Genomic DNA, 23,564 nt, shown 5'->3' on the forward strand with positions numbered 1-23,564 from the left:
ATATCTTACCAAAATTTTGTCAGAACTCCATTAAAAACAATTCAAGAACATAATGGTCTAATTTCAACACTGGCATCATTAACCTAACATATTTATGGAATATTCACTATATGTTCTGTTTTCTGCTTAAGTATATGAATTAAACATAGTTTAAATAGTTTACTCAAAGAACGTGCCATTTGTGTCATTGATTTCATACTCTATGACATACATATTAATAAGAACATAGGAATCCACAGACAGAAATAATAGCATTCCTATGGTGCATTAATAAAAACATGAATTTTCTATGTCTAGGACATGTATTCATTATTTGGGTGGGTCTTATATTTCAGGTACTGTTCTATGAACCACATTTATGGAAGTGATCAAAACAGGCAAACATCTCTGCCTTCATGGGATTTACATTTTGTTGGAGGAGGCAGACAATAGACAACATAGTATGTCAGCTAAGTACTACAGGGAAAACCAGAGGAGGGGACAGGGTGTGGTATTGAGGGTCAAGGCCAGCCTCAGTAAGAAAGCAGCTGTGAACTGTGATAAGAATGAGGGAAGTGAGCCATACGGAGCCCATGTAAGAGATTTCCAGGCAAAGAGATTAAAAGGTGGACACCTCCGAAGGAAGGGACATGCCTACCATGTTTGAGTAATGAGAAAGAAGACAAAATGAGAAAGAAGAAGCAGAGTGAGTGAGAGCAAGAATAACATCAGAGAAGTAAAGGAGTCCAGACTGTGAGCATTGTGAACACTGGGGGAGGCATAGACTTTATTCACAAGGAGATGGGTAGCTACTAAAAAGTTCTGAGAAGAAGAGTATGTGATATGACTTACAGTTGTAGAGGATTGCTCCAGTTTCTGTGTCATATAACCCTATGGTCTTGAAACTGGGATATTGTATCCCTAGGGGCATGAGATGGCATACCTAGAGGTACACAAAATCCCAGGATCAGTTAGGCACATCTTCCTTAAGGATAAAATTTACCCTCAAGACTATGGGGAAAATGATTTCTGTGTTAAGAAAAATATTTAAATTTTATATAAATTATCGTAAAATTCCCATGATTTTAAAGATAAAGTATCAATAATATTTCATATTTGTGGCATCTTAGGCTTTAATCTTAAGGGTTTAAGCTTCTTGGCCATCAGGAGTAATTTGTTGAAATTGCAAATTAATGTGTCAAAATTATTATAAGTATGTGCCCTGAGAGTTTAGGTATCTTATGATAGTGCAGGAAATTTGTGAGATGAAATAGTTGAGTGTATACATTAAAATAATTTGATCTACCAAGTCTCTTTAATTATTTATTTGTGCAGTGTTAAAAACATATTTTAAAAGCCAAACTAATACATCTTAATAATGTTGTAGAAATGGAAGTAAGGTAAAATTTAAGGAAATGGGTTTGTTCTTCTGACTTGCTCATTAATACTGGATAAGTTACTGAAGAGTGGGCTTTGGTTTCCTCGTCTATTTAATAGTGTGGGAACAACCTAATGTTAAAACAATCTATGCAGTATAACTTTAGCACATAGAAAATAAAATATTATGAATCCAGAGAAAGTGTTGCTTGTGATCATGTATTTTATTAAATGTATTTATCAGCATTTTGGCTTCTGGTGAACATGTGTATATACATATTTTGTGGATAAAATATTACTTAACTATTTTTATATTAGATACTATCAATTATTCTGGTTGATCTAAGGACTTTTAATGGTAAATTTTATATCAAATCTTTCAAAGACAGTATTTCAAACCTGTTTAAGACCTAGAACTCACCATGAGGTCTAAAATTGGTTCTCAGCACCATGGACAGCGTTACTGCAATAGGAAGTTAAAGATCAATTTGGCCCCAAATTAAAATATGGTAAAAAATTGGGAGAAAAAAATGCCTATCCTTTTACTTCAAAATTTAAAAAAAGGTCCTGGCCTTCACAACTGTTCATAAAAAGAATAATTAATTAAACGAACATATATTGAGAGCATCATATGCACAGTAAAACTTGGATTCTATAAATGGTGTCATTTACCAAATGAATTCTTTTGACAACTTAATTTTCTCTTATCTCTCTGAGAAGATGTAACTACACACTATAGTTTGCTACTACAATCATCAAATTTCATATTGCCTATAACTTGTCATCTGTATTTTTGTATTTAGCTTAGATTAACTAAAGATTTTTCAAGTTTGTCTTTAAGTCATTTAATTTTTCTGCCTTAACTTTAACCTTTCAGCATTCCTCCAAGCAATAATAACAACACAAAGTGTTATGTGTTATCTTCTCTAGTGACAAAAACTTATACTTCTCCACAAAGAGATGTGATGTTCATTAACAAAAAGCTTGACATCTAAAATCATTTTATAGGAGATACATGTTACTTTTTCAGATGGCATATAAAGTTAAATAAATCTTAAGTTTTCAATGATGGAAAAAGCTTCCATTCAGTTTAAACATAATGTAAATAAATTTAAATCCCCAAAATACAATCATAATTCTAAAAATTCATACTATAATTCTTCTTAAATGTTTAAATTATAATTAATTAAGGTTGTTTATTTCAAATACAGTGGAATTATGGGTTGTACATCATTTAATTTTATGTGCTAACTGCTACATACCCAAAGGAACATGAATTAAAATGGTTCCACTTTTGACCAGGAGATGGAGCTGTCATGTAAGATGCTGCCTTTATTTATTTATTTTTCTAATTTAGCATGCTGTTTTCTAACAGACATTGGGTACCATCGAATGAGTGTCAGAACAGAAAGCTAAGGTGAAGGAGGGAGGATGCTGTGGTCATCCTTTCTTGTTTTTTTCTTCTTTAATGAGGATAGAATACATGTGAGATTTTACTTTCTACTCCAGTAAAAATTCTGAAGAATTGCATTGAAGACTATTATATTCAACACATACGTGGATTCTGTGTTATGATTTACATTTTTCTTTATTTCAGGTAAGCCAGCATGATTCTATTTTTGACTTATCCATGGATTGTTATCTATGTTAAGAATGACATTTAATATAAGATGTGTGCTTTGTTAGCTTGTATTCAGATCTAAGAGATTCAAAAGCTCTAATTCTAGCTGTTGTGCAATTTAAAATCTTCTTAGGCTGAAATGAGCTCTGACTATGACATACCGTATTTTATTATTTATTTGGCTTTCTAGCTGTTGGTGTCTGTCTCTGGCTGTATTTGTTTACCATTTAAAGGTAAAGCTTTCAAAGTGGAAGATGGGCTTTCCTTTCACAAGGGAAATACTGCTCCTTAATGCAGTGAACAAATTGTAGAGATATAATGAAGCAGATTAACATGGCAGTGGCTCTGCCAAAGCCCAGGGCTGAGCCTTCTGATTGCAGCCTCAGAGGCAAGCCAGTATTCTGAGTCCAAAGGCCTTTTGAACAATTTCTGCTGGCTACGATGGTACAGATTGTTTATGTGTTTATTTTTACCTCTTAGAAATAATACGTAAGCCATTTCTCCCACATGAATCAAGATTTATGTAATGTGTTTAATAGACTTGGAATGAGACTATAGACCCTCCCTCCTCCCCCAGTGTGGATGTGAGGAGTATGCCGAACACAAATTAATTGCCATGAAAATTGATTTTTTTCTATATTTTATTGGATTTAGGATAATAGAACTGTGGCCATTTTAAGCAGTTGATATTATAGAAGGTGCTCACATTTTAAATTATTTTAGGTCATGTGACATTATCTGTGTTAAAGAGTGGAATGACTCAGGAGGTAGAAGTTGCATGCAACAGCCTAGCTTCTCTCTGCTGCTTCTCGTGATTTCCCTTAAATCCTTGCTTGATTATTATCAGAATAATAGGAATAAAGACATATAGAAATCCTACATTTAACAACCACTGATTTTCATTTAGAGAAATTTAAAGAGATTTTACGAATATTTTAAAAATAGTTTTGTAAGATTGTTTTTAAATGCCTCACTTCTTTCTCCTGTGGAAAGAGCTCTGTGTGTGTGTGTGTGTGTGTGTGTGTGTGTGTGTGATGATGGAGGTGGCAGGCAGTGGGGGTGCATCAGGATGTTTTTATCTCAGTCATTGTTTTCCTATAAAAAGGTAGTTTTGCCATGACAGAGGTTGCGAAAGCTATGGGGAGTGATTTTATAAAATGGTTTGGACAAACCATGAAAAAAACATGTTTTTTAAATGTGTGGAATCTAGAGTTTGTAGTACCACATGGCTCCATATATATGGAGATTTTTGGAATTACAGATATTTAGCCATTTATCCCCATTATCATTTAAAGAAAAGCAACTGTAATTGAGAGATTAAGTGGATTTCCCAGAGTCACGTACTAAATTACAATCAGGCAAGGCTAGAACACTGATTGACAGTTCCATATCTTCCATAGCAGTAACGCAATTTATCTCTAGTGTGAACATATCAGGATGGCATAGACCAGGTATGCTGATATTCACTGTGTTTGTGTGGGTGCATGTATGTGTGTGTGTTTGGTTGTATTCTGTAAAATAGAGTTTCTTTCAGTATACTGTTGCTCAATGGCATATTACATGAAGTGCTCAATTTTCTTAGGTTTCTTGTCAAAGCATCCAAGAAAACTGAATGACAACTATGGAAATTCTGTTTTTTAGTATGCCTTTTTCATTATTAGGTGGTGTATACTCTTCTACCCTATGCTCATGAATGATATGGATGGCCACATGACTCTTTCCCTCCTACCTAATAGAAAAGATTGTACATATAGGTTAATCTATTGACAACTATAAGAATATCATCTCATGTCCAGGCCTTTCTTCCTTTGTTCACTTACTAGGCACAGGCTTTACCCTACTTCTTCAATATCTTGAGAAAAGAAAGGGATTAAAATGTGTCATGTCTACATATATTTGTGGAATACTGCATATCTACCAAGCGCCCATGGTAGAGATTAAGAAATAATTAGTCACGGAGTTTACCTCTAAGAGGTTAACATGCAAATATACACATGCAGATACCACTATACCTCAAAATAAGGAATGAAGAAAGGTGAGAAAGTGAATGGGACAGGAATATCAGCACCTGTCTTGTGCCAGGCACCATGTTACATCCTGGGATTCAGAATAAAACAATAATGTCGATTTCTGTCCATGGTGAGCTCAGAGCTCAGAGGAAAAGATTTTAGGAGGATGTGACAGTTAAATTAGATCTTTAAGAGTGAGTTGGATATAAATAAAGAAAAACAGAAAGTTGCTTATTCCAGGTACATAGGTGAGGCAAGTAAATACAAGAAAATGGGGAACTGTAGGCATTGTATAGGAAAACTGTAGAGAATGGTAAATAACCCAATATTTTGAAGCTTCTGTTGTTGGTGTTGTTGTTGCAGTTGTTTTTTCTTCCCCTGGGGCAGAAAAATTAAGGATAATGAATTTGGCTTTTGGTGTTATGCATTTGACATACCGGCACATACTCATACACTGGGGTGTTCTATAAGAAGCTGAACATGTTATATCCATGTATCAGATTAGTGGTTAAGGCTGAATATACAGATCTGCATGCAGTTGTGGGCAAAAATTAGGTCACACATAGTTAAACATTAATGGGGAACAAAAGAGAAGTGAAGATGACTGGGGGCATAATCTTAACATTAGGAGAGTAAAAAAGTCTAGAAAAAGTATTATTAAATTGTGTGAAAACAATGTGAGAAGTTGATGGAATAACAATATCACAGGAGGCAAAGCAGGTAAATTGAATATCAAAATAGGGATAAGAAGCAATAGAAAACCCATAAAGGGGTTGGTTCATAACAGGATAGAGTAAAGATGATGGATTTAGTTATGATTATCAGGTCATAAATGAATTTTAAGAGAAGAGGTTTAGTTGAATGGCAGAGACAGGGTATCTGAGGACTAAATTGGACATGAGAAATCTGGGGATTATATTTAAGTTTTATGAAGTTTGCCAGGGAAAGGTAGGAGAGATAACATTTTTTACCTTGAGAAAGAAGGTACTATTGAGGGAAATTTAACTTCAATGAGGATTAGGAAAACCTAAGCCTTTTGTAGAGTAAGGTATGAAGTCAATAGAGAGAAATTGAGGAAAGAAGAAACAAAAGTACATCAGGGTCCTGGCAGAGACAGAAGGAAGGTTTGAAAATGCTTTTCCTTGACACAGGAGGAAAGGGTGGTTGATGATAATGAGCAAAGCTGGTGTAACTCACTTTGGGTGGCCTGTTTTTGGAAATTAAATCATTGTCTGTAAGATGAAGTATCTCCTCTATTTAAATCAGTTTGTTCCTCAGTAAAGACTATTTGTGGCATATGGACTTTCTGGAAGAAATAATTAATCCTCAGTATTAAAACACTTTCCTGCAGAATATATTTTAGTCACATTAATTCTTGAATTGGAGAATAATAACACTGTTTCACATGAAGCTTTTACATACTTCAGTTATCAACTTCTTATTCATAACCACCTATTTAAAAACAGGTTCTATTTAAAACTTGTAGTGAATTAGACCAACACATAACTATTATACCTATCTAGTTGATTATTAAGGGCTGGTTTGCCAGCATCTAAATTAATTATTCAAGTTCTTTCCTTCTTTGAATCCTTCAGTTTCATTAGCACTTTCACTAGGACTTGTGTAGAGAGAAAATCAATGTCATGACCGGGTGCAGTGTCTCACGCCTTTACTCCCAGCATTTTGGGAGACCGAGGTGGGCGGATCGCCTGAGTTCAGGAGTTTGAGACCGACCTGGCCAACATAGTAAAACCCTGTCTCTACTAAAAATAAAACATTAGCTGGGCGTGGTGGCAGGCACGTGTAGTCCCAGCTATTCCGGAGGCTGAGGCAGGAGAATTGCTTGAACCTGGGAGACGGAGGTTGCAGTGAGCTGAGACTGTGCCACTGCACTCCAGCGTAGTCAAGAAAGTGAGACTCTGTCTAAAAAAAAAAAAGTCAATGTCAGGAACTTCCTTTCCTTTAGGGAACTAGCTTTCTTATGGAGCGTCCTAGGAGAAGTTCCTTTTTTCTCTCTTTATTCTGGCAGTTACAGAATCCTTGCGTCTTCTTGCAGCCAATCTCCTCTAAGGTGAATGCATTCTCTTACATTCATCTGTCATGAAATGGCAGTGGGAAGCCTTAAAGAAGGCACAAGCACTGATGAGTTATATATATATTTTACTGATAATAATGAATACCATTGCCAATATAGTAGTGGCTATTGAAATATTATTTCTATTAGGAAAAGATAACCTGCATCAAGAATATGAGATGAAATTCTACTAAAAAATGAAAAGTGGGCGGGACACAGTGGCTCTTGCCTATAATACCAGCACTTTGGTAGGTGGAGGGGGGAAGATCACCTGAGGTCAGGAGTTCTAGACAAGCCTGGCCAACATGGTGAAAACCCATCTCTAGTAAAAATACAAAAATTAGCCAGGTATGGTGGCTGATGCCTGTAATCCCAGCTACTCCACAGGCTGAAGCAGGAGAATCACTTAAACTCAGGAGGTGGAGATTGCAGTAGACTGAGATCGTGCCACTGCACTCCAGCTTGGGCGATAGAGAGAAACTCTGGGTCAAAAATAAATAAATAAATAAATAAAAAGAAAAGGAAAGAAGGAAAATGAAACCTGCTCTCTATAACACTCGTACGTTAGTGTTATCTCCTCTTTATCTATTTGGGTTTAGTGAAATTGGAGGTCAGTGGAAGGAGAGGTAGAGGTGGATTTTGCAAATCAGAAGTACAATTTTTTTCCTGGTAATGTTCCATTAAACTTTTCAGTCAAAACCTTTATGTGGAAGAAGACATAATTACTAACTACATTAATAATAATAAAAGAAAAAATTTTGTTGGGTAATATATTTTTGTTTATTAATGAAACATTTTAGAGAAATGGTTTAAGAATCAAAGATATTTAAGTATATTTTATTTATTGGAATGTGATAAAATATTTTTGATGGTAAAATCTATCCTTTCAGTTAACTGTTTGTACTTACTAAAATAATATTTAGGGCGATAAAATGATCTTAGGATGCAATTGCCCATAAAAAGTGCTTGAATTATTTAGATTATTTTTATAGTTTTAAGTTGTTAAGTCTTTTGCTGGTATCTAGGATTAGTTGGGATTATATAATGTTTTGAACATGAACATGTCTTGGTGTTATTAGCAAATAAGTATACAATTATGTGATTGTGTAATTACTCTGCTACATCTTGTGTTGTGTGATATGTATGGGGAAATGACAATGGAATAACAACAGTTCTCTTAAGCATATATGAAGGGTAGTGGTTGAAATATCATGAAAAAAGAAAGGGAGTTTATGATAATATTATGATAAAAGAAGACTGATACTATCTCTCTTCTCTGAATAAGTGGTATCAAAATGTGAAATATCTAAGGCCTGAAGCAAGCTGGTCAGGGCAATGGTGATGCTATCTCTGTATCAGCTCAGCACATCCAGCTAAAATATTTTCCTTCTTTTCTGTGTGATATGGTTTGGCTCTGGATCCCCACCCAAATCTCACCTTGAATTGTAGTTCCCATAATCTCTACGTGTTGTGCGAAGGACCAGTGGGAGATAATTTAATCACGGGGGTGGTTACCCTCATGCTGTTGTTGTGATAGTGAGTGAGTTCTCACTCGATCTGATGGTTTTATAAGGAGTTTTTCCCTCTTTGCTTAACAATTCTCTCTCCTGACACCTTGAGAAGAAGGATGTGTTTGCTTACCCTACTGCCATGATTGTAAGTTTCCTGAGACCTTCCCAGTCATGCAGCACTGAGTCAATTAAACCTCTTTCCTTTATAAATTACCCATTCTTGGGTATTTCTTCATACCAACATGAGAACTGACTAATACACTGTGTCTCCCTTGGATTGAGCAAATGAGGGAGCCCAGCAATTGTCAGGCAGCTAGGATCTGCAAGAAGTGCTTAGACCTACACTTACTATTTCCTGAATTAACAGTCCTGGAAGACAGGAGCCTAGTTATGTAGACAGGGTTACCATACAATGTGTCATCTAAACCAGGATGTAGTTTGTTAATAATTTCTCCACAAGAACAGGTATAAATCAAGATGGTTCCAGGTAAACTGGGATGCACAGTCACTCTACTTCTAAGGGTCAAGAAACTTTTACATTTAATCAGACTATTCAAATAAATTGTTCATGATTTTGGTGCCTAAGTGTTAGAAACTTAAAATGTGAAATGACCCATCAATTAGACAAAGGGCATTCAGCTAAGCTGCTCCAATTACTGGCCTTGACAAATCCATCAATTGAAGCCTCTAATGACTCCTGTTGAATCCTTAGGTATATCATCAGGAATGATGTCACTCCAATAATGTTAAGCCTGACTTCCCAGGGAATTCAATTGTGTGCAGAAAAAAACTGTTAGTAAATTATGCTGTTATTACAAACTTAGACTCACAGCATCATAAATCTATTCAAATATAAAAGCAAAAGCAGGATAAAATATGGATTCAAATTATTTTCACATTTGGATATGCATCTTTTAAGGAGTTTTCATGAATGTATAATCCTTAGAAGATAAGAATTTAGCTCCAAGAACCCCAGAATTTTCTCCACTGGCACTTTCTACCCAAATCTCGGTAATGTCAATATGCATATGTATTGCCTCTTAACAGACTATCCTGTAAATTACTTAAATTATTTTCCTCCAACAATCATGTTTTTTTACCCTTCCTCAGACATCCACACCCATGGTTTTATCTTGAAACTCTTCATGGCCAGTAACTGTGACCTGCCTATAATCCTTCCTTCACACATCCTACACCACCTTTCTAGCGCATTTCATCTAGAACTCCAACTCAATCCATTAACCACACCAGGCCTCTAAATCACTGATCTTGTCATACTTTGATAGTCTCTCAATTAATGTCGTCTTCCCTTTCCTTAGATAAATTCCACGGTCATTCATAAAAATCACTCCTTGTTTATACATACACACTTAACAAACTCCCCCTCTTAGTGTTTTTTTTGTTTGATTGGTTTTTCGGTAACTGTCTGGCTGAATCTTCATCCTCATATTCAATTCCCACCTTTCTTCATGCCTGCACTTTTGCAGGTGGACACACACACAAGTGGATCCTTGATGATGCCCAGTAATCATGCCACATGTCCCTAGATCACTTATTCTCCCAGGTTCTTGTACTTACATTTCATATCTTTTCTTTTCTCTTCAAACCACCAATATCTCCTACCTTGACTTCACTCTCAGTTGAAAACTTTGTTTCCTAAATCAGTGAAAAAATTGAAACAATCAGAAGAGATTTTTCCCCACAGGTTTCTATCACTACATGTGCCTTCCTACCAGGTTCTGCACCCACATAACCTGACCTCCCACCCATTACCTTAAATCAACTATCCCCATTTCTATCTAAAATAGTTCCTGCATCTGTGCACTAGATCCTATTGCTTCTTACACAAGGGCATTTCTAGAGCATTTTATTTCTCTAGCTCTCCTGCATTGGTAATTTTATCTCTTTATTATATTTGCATACAAGTATTTCTTTATTGCTCCTATATTTGAATTTTTTTTTACTTCCTTCAACTATCTTTTTTAAATTTTTGTCCTCTTTGCAAAAATACTTAATGAAAGTGTGTGCTGTATTCTCTGTATCTATGTCTCTCCTTCTATTCTCTTTTAAATCTACGTTAGTCAGGTTTTTACTCTTAACATTTTACTAAATCAGCTCTTGATAGAAATCTGATGATCACTCTATTGCCAAATTCAGTGGTCCATCCTCAGCTTTCATCTTACTTGACCATCCAGCAGTATTGGAAACAGTTCATCACTGTCTGCCCCTTGATACACTGCCTTCTGTTGGATTTCAGGATAGCACACAATTTTGACTCTTCTCTTAGCTTATTGTTCACTCCTTCACTCTCATTTTACTCTTTACTCTGCCTTTCCAAACTTCATTATTTGAATGTCCCTGGTTCTGTCCCTGATTCTCTTTTCTTCTTTATCTACTTTCTTTTGTTCCCATTGAGTTTTGTGGCTTTAAATGCCATATAAATAATGATGACATCCAAATATTTACCTCCAGTTTTCTGCCAAACTGAATTTGTGGGTCTAACTGATTATTTGGCTGGGATATCTAGAAGACACTGCAAAGTTAACATCCCTAAACTAAATTTCTGATAGTCATCCCCAACCAACCTGCTTCAATCCCTGTTTTCCCCACCTTACTTTTATCAGGAGATAACTCTAGTTTTCCTCATCCTCAGGCTAACAACTCTGGTATCATCCTTGATTATTCTTTTCCTCTTATATCCCACATTCAATTCCTGAGAAATTCCTGTTGATTTCTACTTCAGAATATACCCAGGATCTATGTGCTGCCACCTTCACACTGCTACCCTGCTCAAGCCACCATCAAGTTTCTTGTGGATTTTTGCCTTAATTTCCTAATTGGACTTTATTCTTCTACTTGTCCTCACAATCTATTCTCAACACGGCAAGACAGAAGATTACGCCACATCCTGCTCAAAATTCTGCAAGTGATATCCAGTTTTCTCAGGGTAAAAGTCACCTGACAATTTCCAAAAAGGCTCTATTTAGCCTGGTCTCCATCCCGTTACAGTATTTCTCTGAATTTGTCTCCAGTTTTTCTTTCCCTCACTCACTTACACTATTTCTTGAATATTCCAGGAACACTTCAATCCTTTGGTCTGTTTCCTCTGCCTAGAATAATTTTGCCTTGGGCACTTGCATGACTAACCTCCTCATCTGTTTAAAATCTGAACTCAAATGTCGTTTCTAAAATACCTACTCTTAACCATCCTATTTAAAATCTGAGCCCTCTTCCTCTAACCTCATTCTTATCATCTCCCATATTCTTCTATACTTTCTTTTCTTTGTTATCATTTGGTTTGCTTTGTTCTTTTTTTCCTTTCATTTCCTTTCTTTGCTTTCCTTCCCTTCTAACACATCACCTTATAGCATACTGTATACATTGTATTTCTCCTGTTGGTAATTTAAGCCCCAAATGGGCAGAGATTATTATGTTTGGTGTCCTGATGTTTCACAAATGCTTAGAACACTTCCTGATCTATAGAAGAGACTAAAAATGTTTGTAGAGTAAATTAATGAATCTTAGAAACTTAAATTTATTCCTTTAAGCATACTAAGGGGCACCATGCTTTCTCTTTCACTTTTATTGGGCTGATTCACATTTACAAATGACCCAGTGCAAATTGCCTGATTTTTCATTCAGTATTTACACCAATAGAAATAAAATGCATATTAGTGTTATAAAATCAAACCTTAAATGAGAGTAAATGTATCATTAATAGTTACTGAAGACCTTTTCCTGCTATGTATGACATTTAATATTTTTGTCTTATGACTTCATTGTTCTTTGTTTGCTTGTTCATCTTCTAGATTGTGAGCTCCTCAAAGTCAGGAACTTGGTCATCATATCTACCTCCCAAATACCACACCCAATGTCTGGCACATAAGAAGTTTTAAAAATCTGCTGTTTTAGTCGTAGGATGAGCATACACTTAAAATTTAATATCATTCCTGCATATGCTGTGTCCTGAGCTTTCGCTATGTGGGTTGCTTTAATTTTTACAACCATGTGGAGCGAAGCGTTGGTCTCATTTTACAGATGTGATAAAGCTGGTTATTTTGTCCAGGACTTAATCAATGCAGTGTTCTCACTGTCTAGTCTCTAGTGACCATATCGCAGGAAGTTAATTATACTCCTTTTTTAAAGATAAATTGAAATAATGCTAACAATGCCAGATTTCTTGGAAATGTTTTGTTTTTAGTTTCAGTTAGAAGCACGCCTTAGCTTAGTGTATAAGAGACAATGAACGTTGTTTTCCTGCTCAATTCAGTTGGGAAAGTCGACCTCATCGTTTTGTGCTTTCAATCCCTTAAGTGTAATAAAATTGTTTACTACCTTAGTTTATATAAATCACCAAGATCTCATGGAAGCCACCCAGTTAACTCACCTAAAGAGTCTTCAAGCATGTCTTGTTCTAAATCTCAGCTTAGGTATTTTCCATCGTTTACCACTTAATGTCTATACTACTCTATTTATAGAAAGTCTTACCTAATATAAATATGCTAACTGGCTATGAAAAAATTGATCACTTTCCACATAATCATATACTGAAAAAAGTTTCCACTGAATAATTTCAGTGACTTTTTCTTAATAATCTCCACTGCTTCAGAAGTGTATATAAACTTTTGTCCTAATCAAATCTAACTCAAATGTCACTTCCTTTATGATGTTCTCTCTATTTTCATATGCAGCGTATACTTTCATTATACTCTGCAACTATCTCTACACTTGTAATGTGAAGTAGCCAGATCTATGTGGACCTGAGTCATCTGTCACATTTACTTGTGTACTCTATAAGGACAGATAGTGTTTTGTATTATTCTGTCAAGCTACCCAGTATCTACATGTACTCTCTTCCATAGGAGGTGATACATATGCTGAGCTCTACTCATTTAACACTTCAATCAAGGTACTATTGGAGTTTCTTAGTTTTACAACATAACTATGTCCTACTTCAAGCGACCTATTAAAATAGCTCTCAATAGTTTGGTTTAATACAACTGCCTTTATAGCTTTTGAATTTAGTGTTTGTTTGAGTAGACTTCAAGGAGATTTGTAAAATGATATGGATATAGTATATAAAAATTTTGGGCCGGGCGCAGTGGCTCAAGCCTGTAATCCCAGCACTTTGGGAGGCCGAGACAGGCGGATCACGAGGTCAGGAGATCGAGACCATCCTGGTTAACATGGTGAAACCCCGTCTCTACTAAAAAAAAAAATACAAAAAACTAGCCGGGCGAGGTGGCGGACGCCTGTAGTCCCAGCTACTCGGGAGGCTGAGGCAGGAGAATGGCGTGAACCCGGGAGGCGGAGCTTGCAGTGAGCTGAGATCCGGCCACTGCACTCCAGCCTGGGTGACAGCGCGAGACTCCGTCTCAAAAAAAAAAAAAAAAAAAAAAAAAATTTGACAGAAATGTAAATAATAAGTATAAATTAGGGAGACGGTGCCCTCTCACTCTCTCCCTATTTCACACACACACACACACACACACACAAAATCTCTATTTCCAAATCTTGTTCGCAAGGAGTTCTGTAACTCCATGAATAATTTTTACAACCAATAACAGATTAACCAATGATAGTCACATAAACATATACTCACAAGTATACACAGCCTAACTCCCCCACATCATTATTACCTATCTACCTTCAATAATGCAACTTATAAAATACAATGACCTGGCTGCTATAGGAAAGGATAAAATGTAGGTTACAATGTTCTTCTGATATTGGGATGGCAAGGAATGTGTATTTTGCAGGAATTTCAAACCCTGAATTGTAGAATGATTTGAGATACCACCCTAACTACCAACAAATTTGATCCCGTGTTCTTCATCATTTTTCTGAGATTCTGGTTTTCCAGATTTCTGACCTTAAATGACTCAACCAAAAAAATCTGCTTATTATTAAAGACCATAAGGAGTAATCAACAAAACAAAATATGATTTAATATAATATTAAATATATTTTGTAACTCAAAACATTCTAAAAGATGTGATAGTTTCTGACTATAATTCAGTATATACTATTTTAGTTTTAGTGACAATGTTTCTAACAAATACAGGAAAATGTTTTGGAACCTAGTGTCCCTTACAGCAAGTATCAAAAACAGACTCAGGAAAATGTAAGCAAAATTAAGCCAAGCCAAACCAACCAATCAAACAACAACAACAAAGTGTGTTGCTGAGTGGCTCATAGACAAGGACAAGTATTTGGGATGTTCTAATATAATAGGTGGTAAGAACCAAAGGAACATCCGTGATTCAAGTGAGAGTGGTGGTGGTAGAAAACAAAACAAAAGAAACGATAATAAGAGTAGAAATAATAAAAGAAAAAAGTCAAAGGGTCTATTTTTATATGTACACTTTCAAAGATAGCATGACAATATTTTCTCTCAAGAATTTCATGCAAAGTGCTGCATATGTTGATATATTAGGTCTCTTCCAGCCCAGTGAAGATTATCTTGGGTGGTTTAAGTTCTCTATGCCATGAGTGAGGTAAGGGCATTTATTCCCCAGATCCTTCCCTGCCAGATTACTGTGGTTAAATGTAAACACCACAACTCCTGCCAAGTGGCCCCTACTCTCTCTGATTCTAGTAATTATTTCCTCCTTTTGCCTCCTGCTGCTGCTAGCCTTGGGGTGCACCCTGCTTTGTTTATTTTCCTTAACCCTAATGTACCTTTGCAAATAACCCTATTTTTGTTTTAATCTCTCAATTAAAATCTCCTCTTCGGGTGTGTCATCCGTTTTCTGTGAAGACTTTGATTAGTATAATAGCTAACATTTATGAAATATTTACTATAATGCAGGCACTGTTGAAATAATTCACATGACTCCAATTTTTTGATCCTCACAACATTTATGTGAATTAGGTACTCTTATGACTAAATTTAAAGTATGAGGCTACTGAAGAACATAGGGTTTAAATACCTTAATGATCGTATAGCTAAAAACTAAGACAAAATAAAATCCAGGAGTCTGACCCCAGAGCAGAGCTTAGATGTGATAGTAATTAATATGATTTTAAAGAAAATCTTATATTGTTGGTATCTGTATAAATCCCATAGACAAGATCTAAGTACAGAAAAATAAAATAGAAAGAAGTCAGGAAAATTTAGTTCACAGGTAATAAAACTAGACATAGACACCCAAATTTAGAAATATCCCATGCACATATTCTGCATATCTGAATGCAACAAGATATTATTAAGCATCTTAATTATTTGGAAAAAATGTAGAGCGGACATTTTTTCAACATTTGAAGAAAACCTTTAACTAATATAAATATATCCTACAAGTTAACTGAAAAATCTATCTGCTGTCTATCCTCATGTTCAGTTATCAAGTATATATCATTTAAATTTAAGATTAAAAAAGCACTACTTAAATCCCAAAGACTCATTAAAATAAAACTAGCAAATGCACTTTACTTATCAGTTATTTCCCTGAAAATGCACATTCTTTTTAAATTAATTTTTTATTTAAAAAAGAGCATCATGCCATTAAACAAAAAAGGAAAATTTTATTTACTGGGAAATTCTTGCTGATTTTTACATAGGGGTGTGACCAAAAAGTCAGATTTTTATTTTTATTTACAGTAAGGAGATATTTTATCTTCAGGGATGATTACAAGGTGAGGAAAGGGCAAGGATCTCAAGAGTTAGGCAAAATTTCTCTTTTAGAGAGAGGAGTAAACAAGGCTAGAATGAACTGGGTGGGGGGAAGAGAGATTTAAGGGTGGCATGATCTGACAGAGAATGTTCCACTCTGAGATCAACCTGCTACCTTGAGGGACTGTGTAAGGGGGGTGGCGTGCTGCCTCATCCTGAAGGTAAGTCAAAATTCAGGGATTTGGGGAAATTAGAAAATCTTAGCCAAAATTTGGTTAATAAGCATTTTGTTCCCACTGGTCAGTGGGGACAGGCAGTTTAGCTGATCATTTATGAGGTAAAGAACAGGAATTTTGAGGTTCTGTGTTGGGTCTCATCATAGGTAAATGGGGGACATTTGTAAGTTTTGCCTATGCCAGATGGAGAAGGGTCATTCTTTATAGTAATTTCCTAGAACATGAAAGGATAGGGGGTTTCTTATTATTTCATCTAGATAAACTGGAGCAGAAGATGATTTCACTGGTTTATTAAACCCCTCAGGGTCTTCTACCTGCCCTTCTTAACCTTTACATTCCAAATTTGCTTCTCTCTTGTTTCTAGAGCCGGTAATCTTTCTTCCATGAAGTTTATGAAATTCTTCATGACAGGATATAGACTTTGACAGTTCTGTTTTTGATGTGCGTAACACCTACCAGATTGATTTGTGATAATATCATTAAGAGGCCACTTATAGCCTATTTATGACTCAGCAAACCATGGTCTTTTACAGCCTCTTTTAAGATGGTTTGGAGAGATAAAGAATAATATTTCATGACATGTAAGAATTATATGAAGTTTGAAGTTTAATGTCCATAAATACAGTTTCATTGGGACACAGCCATGCTCATTTTTATATAAATTTTCCATGACTGTTTTCATGCTATAAGGTGAGAACTGTATACTTGCAACAGAGAAAATATGGCCCACAAAGCCAAACATATTTACTAAATCATCCCTTATGGAAACTAAGTTGCAGACTCTGGTCTATGTAGTCACATTACACTATAATTATCAAGTATCGGTGTTTGACAGTATTTAAATTTCTGAATGAATGAACCTATGTAGAGAAATGTATAGGTATATCTATATTACTGATATTTCCTATTAATTTTACTATTTTTCTGTTGATTTTTTAGCTTTTCTAGGTACATAATTTTGTCTGTAAATAATTAGGACAATATATCATGCCTTTCTTTTCTAATATTTCTAAGCAATCGTTCCTTTACTTATTTCTAACCAATGTTTTCCCCCAGTTATACTGGCAGATTTTCCTGGAAAGTATTAACAGTGCAAATTTCCTGCTGTTTCCTAACTTTGACATAAATATTTATAGTGGCTCTTCACTAAATCACATTTACATCAATATCCTTAGTGATATATTGATGTAAATTTGATTTCAGACAGAACAATTTCATAATGTAAGGATATTTCTCTTTACAAAGAGAATTTATAATAATTTATAAATAAATGTGATATCTATTAAATGACTTTTGAGCATCTAGATGTAGTTCATATTCTGTTTTGGCCAATTAATGTCATGTATTTCATTAATATATTTTTAAGTACTGCATCATTTTTTCATTACTATTTTGGATCTTATTTTGGTGCATTATGTTATTAAGTAGTTGTATGTTTTATTTAAGATGTTTATAACTGTACTTATTAGTGATATTGGCTGTACATTTTCATTTTTGAGGGTGTTCTTTTGGCAAAGTTTTACTATGAAATTTAAATTTGCTTCCAAAAATTTTTTTGAGTAATTTTCCTATTTTTCTATCCTTTGAATCTGTTTACAAAATGTGGAAATAAATCATTTCTAGATAATATCAATATTTATTTGCTAGAAAATAAAAACTCACCTATAAACATATTTTATTATTTTAAAGTGGGTTTACATATTTCTTTTAACTCATGTCCTTATTAATTGCCTGATTAAGTTTTCACTTCTTACATCATTTTGACAATTTCACTTTCACAAACATACACATTTTGTAGAAAAATTCAAAGATTTTAATATAGTTAATAATTTTGTTTGCATACTTTTGGTGTCTCAAAAGCCAAGAAACATGATTTCATGTCTTCTACAATTGTGCTGGGTTTCTAACAGTTTTGCATAATAATGTATTACTATTAACTTTTTGATTTTATGACAAGTTTATATTTATTAGAACATTTATAAGTACAAAATTACCTTACTTAACCATTTAAGTTTTTTGCATTGAATCATATTTTCTGTCTAATAACATTGTAAAAGCTACATTTTTGTTTGTATTTGTTGATATATTTTTGTCGATTTTTTATTTTTAATTTTGGCAATTTGTTCTATGCTTCTTCCAAATAAACAACATCTGTTCAACTTTTGCATTGTGATCTAATTTGGTACTTTGTGTTGGTTAATTATAAATTAACCAAATCAAAATTTATTGTCTTAGGTGTCAGATAATATTTGATTTTTCTTCTCATAACTTGTTTTGTGGTTTCTACTTCTCTTATATTTTTCCTGATTTTCCCATCGGGATATATCAACTGCAGTTTTTCCCTTCTTTATTTTTTCTTCTTCTATTTTTCTAGCTTTTTGGAATGCATGTATTGCCTTATTTCATTCCATTATTTTAAAAGAAACCATCAGCATCATAAGTGAAACTACCTATTAACTACCCTTACATAAGATAAAAATATTAAATTTTTTCTTTCCCTTCCAACTATTTTCCAGTTTAAAAAAATGCACGATTTGGTATTCACATTAATTTTAAAAATGTTCTCCATAAGTGTATTATTTTATAACCTTACTAACAACAATTATTAAAATATGACTCTATGGTTTAACTCCACATCCTAACAATTATTAAAATATGGCTCTATGGTTTAACCCCGTATCCTAACTAAGGATATTACCATTATTACTATGTATTACAATTTCTTCTATCATCTTCTGTAGAGCTGAAGTGTATCTTAGAGTCACCTCTTCATGAAGGACATATTGATGATATATTTTCTCAGCTGTTGGTATGTGAAAATATTTCTGTAATGCCCTCATGTAATAATGATAATTTCAGTTTATACACAAATATTTTTCTTAAAAATGTATTTTGTTCTTTTATTCTCAGACATCTAATATGGAGAAGATAAGATACAGCCAGAGTTTGCTTTTTTTTCCCCCTCCTTGAAAGCAAACCATTTTCCCCTACCAGAAACTTGATGGATGTTTTTCTTTATCCTTTGACCTTCTCTAGCTCAATATGAAATGTTTACATTTGGAGTTCTTTTCCTTTTTTTTTCTTTTTCGTGTGTGTGTGTGTGTGTGTGTGTGTGTGTGTGTGTGTGTGTGTGTGACGGAGTCTCTCGCTCTGTCGCCCAGGCTGGAGTGCAGTGGCGCGATCTCGGCTCACTGCAACCTCCGCCTCCCGCGTTCAAGCAATTCTCCTGTCTCAGCCTCCTGAATAGCTGGGACTACAGGCGCCCGCCACCACGCCCGGCTAATTTTGTATTTTTAGTAGAGACGGGGTTTCATCTTGTTGGTCTGGCTGATCTCAAACTCCTGACCTCAGGTGATCCGCCCGCCTCAGCCTCCCAAAGTGCTGGGATTACAGGCTTGAGCCACTGTGCCTGGCCTATTTTCTTTAATGTAAATGCTATTCCATGACCCTGTTTGATTTACAGACTCTTTTTTGGTAAAAGATTTCATTGGTTTTTGAGATTAGAATTTGTTGCAACAACTGTGTTAGCCTTAGTTTTTCCTTTTCAATTTACTATGTTTAATGATAGCATCTTCAGGGCTTTTGCACCATGTATATATCTTTACATTGTTAATAATTATTTCCATCTGATTAACTTTTTACTCTGAGGTATTGGGAAGCTATCACAGACTTCCATTTAACAAACTTAATTTCTGCACTTCCAAATATGCTTGTTACTGTTTATACTGAGCTTACGAATTTAACTATTTTTTATAAGTATCCGTGTTATATCAAACTGGACTCCCTTGTTAACTGCCAGCTTTCCTTTCATAATTAAAGTGTCCTCTTTAATCTTAATCAGAGTGTATTCTAACATTAAAATGGCCTCTTCTGCTTCTTACTTTGAACAACGGTATCTTTTCATATGTTTGGCGATTTTTTTTTTCTTGCTTACTCATCATTACAGAAGATACTCTATTCTGTATAACATTTGTATTTTAGATGATTCTATCGAATACTGCTCATTTCCTGAAAACATCTAAAAGTCTTTTAGGCTGAGGAGAAGCTATAATTTTGTTTTAACAGTTACTAGTTCAACTTGTAACGAAATGAAAACTTTTTTTAAAAACTTTGCTCATTTAAATGTACAGTGGCCTAAGGAAAATATGAACCAATCACAGCCGAGTCTGTGTAGGTTTGACGGCGAGGACTCAGTTGCGTTCAAGGGTAGTGGTGTTCCTGTTCTTTGTCTGACATGACTGTCTGCACCTAAACGCTGGGCACAGACTTTCCCATCTGGTGGGAAATATTTCAGAAACATTAGTGAGACTTGCAGTGTCCTGCTATTGCTGCAAAACTTGCTCTTCCTTCAACCCTTGCTATGGAATTCAGGTGTAATTGTGGTGTTCTACTGGCACATCCTTTATTTACAGACATACTTCAGAGATATTACGGGTTCAGTTTCACACCACCAGAAAAGCAATTATCACAGAGTGAATCACATGATTTTTTTAAAATTTCCTAGTCCATAAAAGACTTATCTTTTTTTTTTTTTTTTTTTTTAGACAGAATCTCGCTCTGTCGCCCAGGCTGGGGTGCAGTGGCGGGATCTCAGCTCACTGCAAGCCCCGCCTCCCGGGTTTACGCCATTCTCCTGCCTCAGCCTCCGGAGTAGCTGGGACTACAGGGGTCCGCCACCGCGCCCGGCTAATTTTTTGTGTTTTTTTAGTAGAGACGGGGTTTCACTGTGTTAGCCAGGATGGTCTCGATCTCCTGACCTCGTGATCCGCCTGTCTCGGCCTCCCAAAGTGCTGGGATTACAGGCTTGAGCCACCGCGCCCGGCCTAAGAGACTTATCTTTTTTACTTTTTAATCATAGCCATTCTGACTGGTGTGTGAGATGGTATCTCGTTGTGATTTTGGTTTTTCTTTCTGCGTGTGTGTGTGTGTGGTTTTTTGTTTGTTTGTTTGTTTGTTGTTGTTGTTGGTTTTGAGACGGAGTCTCCCTCTGTCACTCAGGCTGGAGTGCAGTGGTGCAATCTCGGCTCGCTGCAAGCTCCGCCTTCCGGTTCACGCCATTCTCCTGACTCAACCTCCCTAGTAGCTGGGACTACAGGCGCCCTTCACCACGCCCAGCTAATTTTTGTATTTTTACAGAGACGGGTATTCACCATGTTGTCCAGGATGGTCTCGAACTCCTGGCTTCAAGTGATCCACCCGCCTTGACCTTCCAAAGTGCTGGGATTACAGGCATGAACCACCACACCCAGCCTTATTGTGGTTTTGATTTGCATTCTCTAATGGTCAGCGATGTTAGCTTTTTCTTCATATGTTTGTCGCATGTATGTCTTCTTGACATGTATGTCATTTGAAAAGTGTCTGCTCACGTCTTTTGCCCACGTTTTAATGGTGGCTTTTGTTGTTGTTGTTTGCTTGTAAATTTAAGTTACTGATAGGTTCTGGATAGTAGACCTTTGTCGGATGCATAGTTTGCAAATATTTTCTCCCATTCTGTAGGTTGTCTGTTTACTCTGTTGAGTTTCTTTTGCTGTGCAGAAACTCTTAATTTAATTAGATCCTATTTGTCGATTTTTGGTTTTGTTGCAATTGTTTTGGCATTTTTGTCATGAAACTTTTGCCAGGTCCTATGTCTAGAATGGTATTTGTTATCTTACCTTCTAGGGATTTTATAGTTTTAAATTTAAGTATTTAATCCATCTTGAGTTTATTTTCTATATGGTATAAGGAAGTCATCCAGTTTCAATCTTCTGCATATGGCTAACCAGTTATCCCAGTATTGTTTATTAAATAGGGAGTCCTTTGTCCATTGCTTGCTGGAGAGATTGCAGAGAAAAGGGAATGCTTATACACTGTTGGTGGGATTGTAAATTAGTTCAGCCATTGTGGAAAACAGTGTGGTGATTCCTCAAAGAACTTAAAGCAGAATTACCATTCAACCCAGCAACCCAATAATTGGGTATGTGCCCAAAGAAATATAAGTGGTTCTACCATAAAGACACAATACACATGTATGTTCACTGCAGCACTATTCACAATAGCAAAGACATGGAATCAACCTAAATACCCATCAACAGTGGACTGGATAAAGAAGATGTGATACATATACACCATGGAATACTATGCAGCCATAAAAAAATCATAAGATTATGTCCTCTGCAGGGACATGGATGGAGCTGGGAGCTATTATAGTAAGCAAACTAATGCAGGAACATAAAACCAAATACCACATGTTCTAACTTACAAGTGGGAGCTAAACAATGAGAACTCTTGGACACAAAGAGGAGAACAATAGGCACTGGGGCCTACTTGAGGGAGGAGGGTGAGAGGAGGAAGAGGATAACAGAAAAGTGCTTATTGGGTACTATACTTATTACCTGGACGGCAAAATAATCTGTATCCCTGTTACATGCAGTTTACCTATATAACCTTCACATGTACCTCTGAACCTAAAAGTTAAAAAAAGACCTATGTTTATACTATACTGTAGTTTATTAAGTATGTAATAGAATTACATCTGAAAAAACAATGTACATACCTTAATTTAAAAATATTTTCTTGCTTAAAAATGCAAATGATCATCTGAGTTTTCAGCAAGTCATCATCTTTATGCGGGTGGAGGATCTTGTCTGGATGTCAGTGGCTGCTGACTGATCAAGGTGGGGGTTGCTGAAGGTTGGGTGGCTGTGGCAATTTCTTAAAATAAGACCACAGTGAAGTTTGTTGCATTGATTGACTCATATTTTCATGAAAGATTTCTCTTTGGCATGCAATCCTGTTTGATAGCATTTTACCCACAGTGGAACTCCTTCTAAATTGGAGTCAATCTTCTCGAAACCTGCCACTGCTTTATCAACAAGTTTATGTAATATTCTAAATCCTTTGTTATCATTTCACAATATTCACAGCACCTTTGCTGGGAGTAGATTCCATCTCAAGAAATCACTTACTTTGGTCATTCATGAGAAGAAATTCCTCATTCATTGAAGTTTTATCATAAGATTGCAGCAATTAAGTCACATTTTCAGGCTTCACTTCTAATCTAGTTCTCTTGCGATTTCTACCACATCTGCAGTTAATTCCTCCACTGAAGTCTTGAACCCCTTAAAATCAACCATCAGTATTGGAATCAACTTCTTCCAAATTCC

At 35.5% G+C, this 23,564-nt stretch overlaps 1 protein-coding gene across 1 annotated transcript in view; it reads left to right on the forward strand.

Moving 5' to 3' along the window:
• The first annotated feature begins 2,726 nt into the window (after positions 1 to 2,726).
• Positions 2,727 to 23,564, forward strand: part of SCN2A (sodium voltage-gated channel alpha subunit 2) — a 164,072-nt gene continuing 143,234 nt past the window's right edge. The window contains exon 1 of the mRNA XM_001100368.5: positions 2,727 to 2,953. The gene's annotated coding sequence lies outside the window, so the exon portion shown is untranslated. The remainder of the gene's footprint in view (positions 2,954 to 23,564) is intronic.

Source organism: Macaca mulatta, chromosome 12 (assembly GCF_049350105.2).
Source record: "Macaca mulatta isolate MMU2019108-1 chromosome 12, T2T-MMU8v2.0, whole genome shotgun sequence".
Classification (NCBI taxonomy): Eukaryota; Metazoa; Chordata; class Mammalia; order Primates; family Cercopithecidae; genus Macaca; species Macaca mulatta.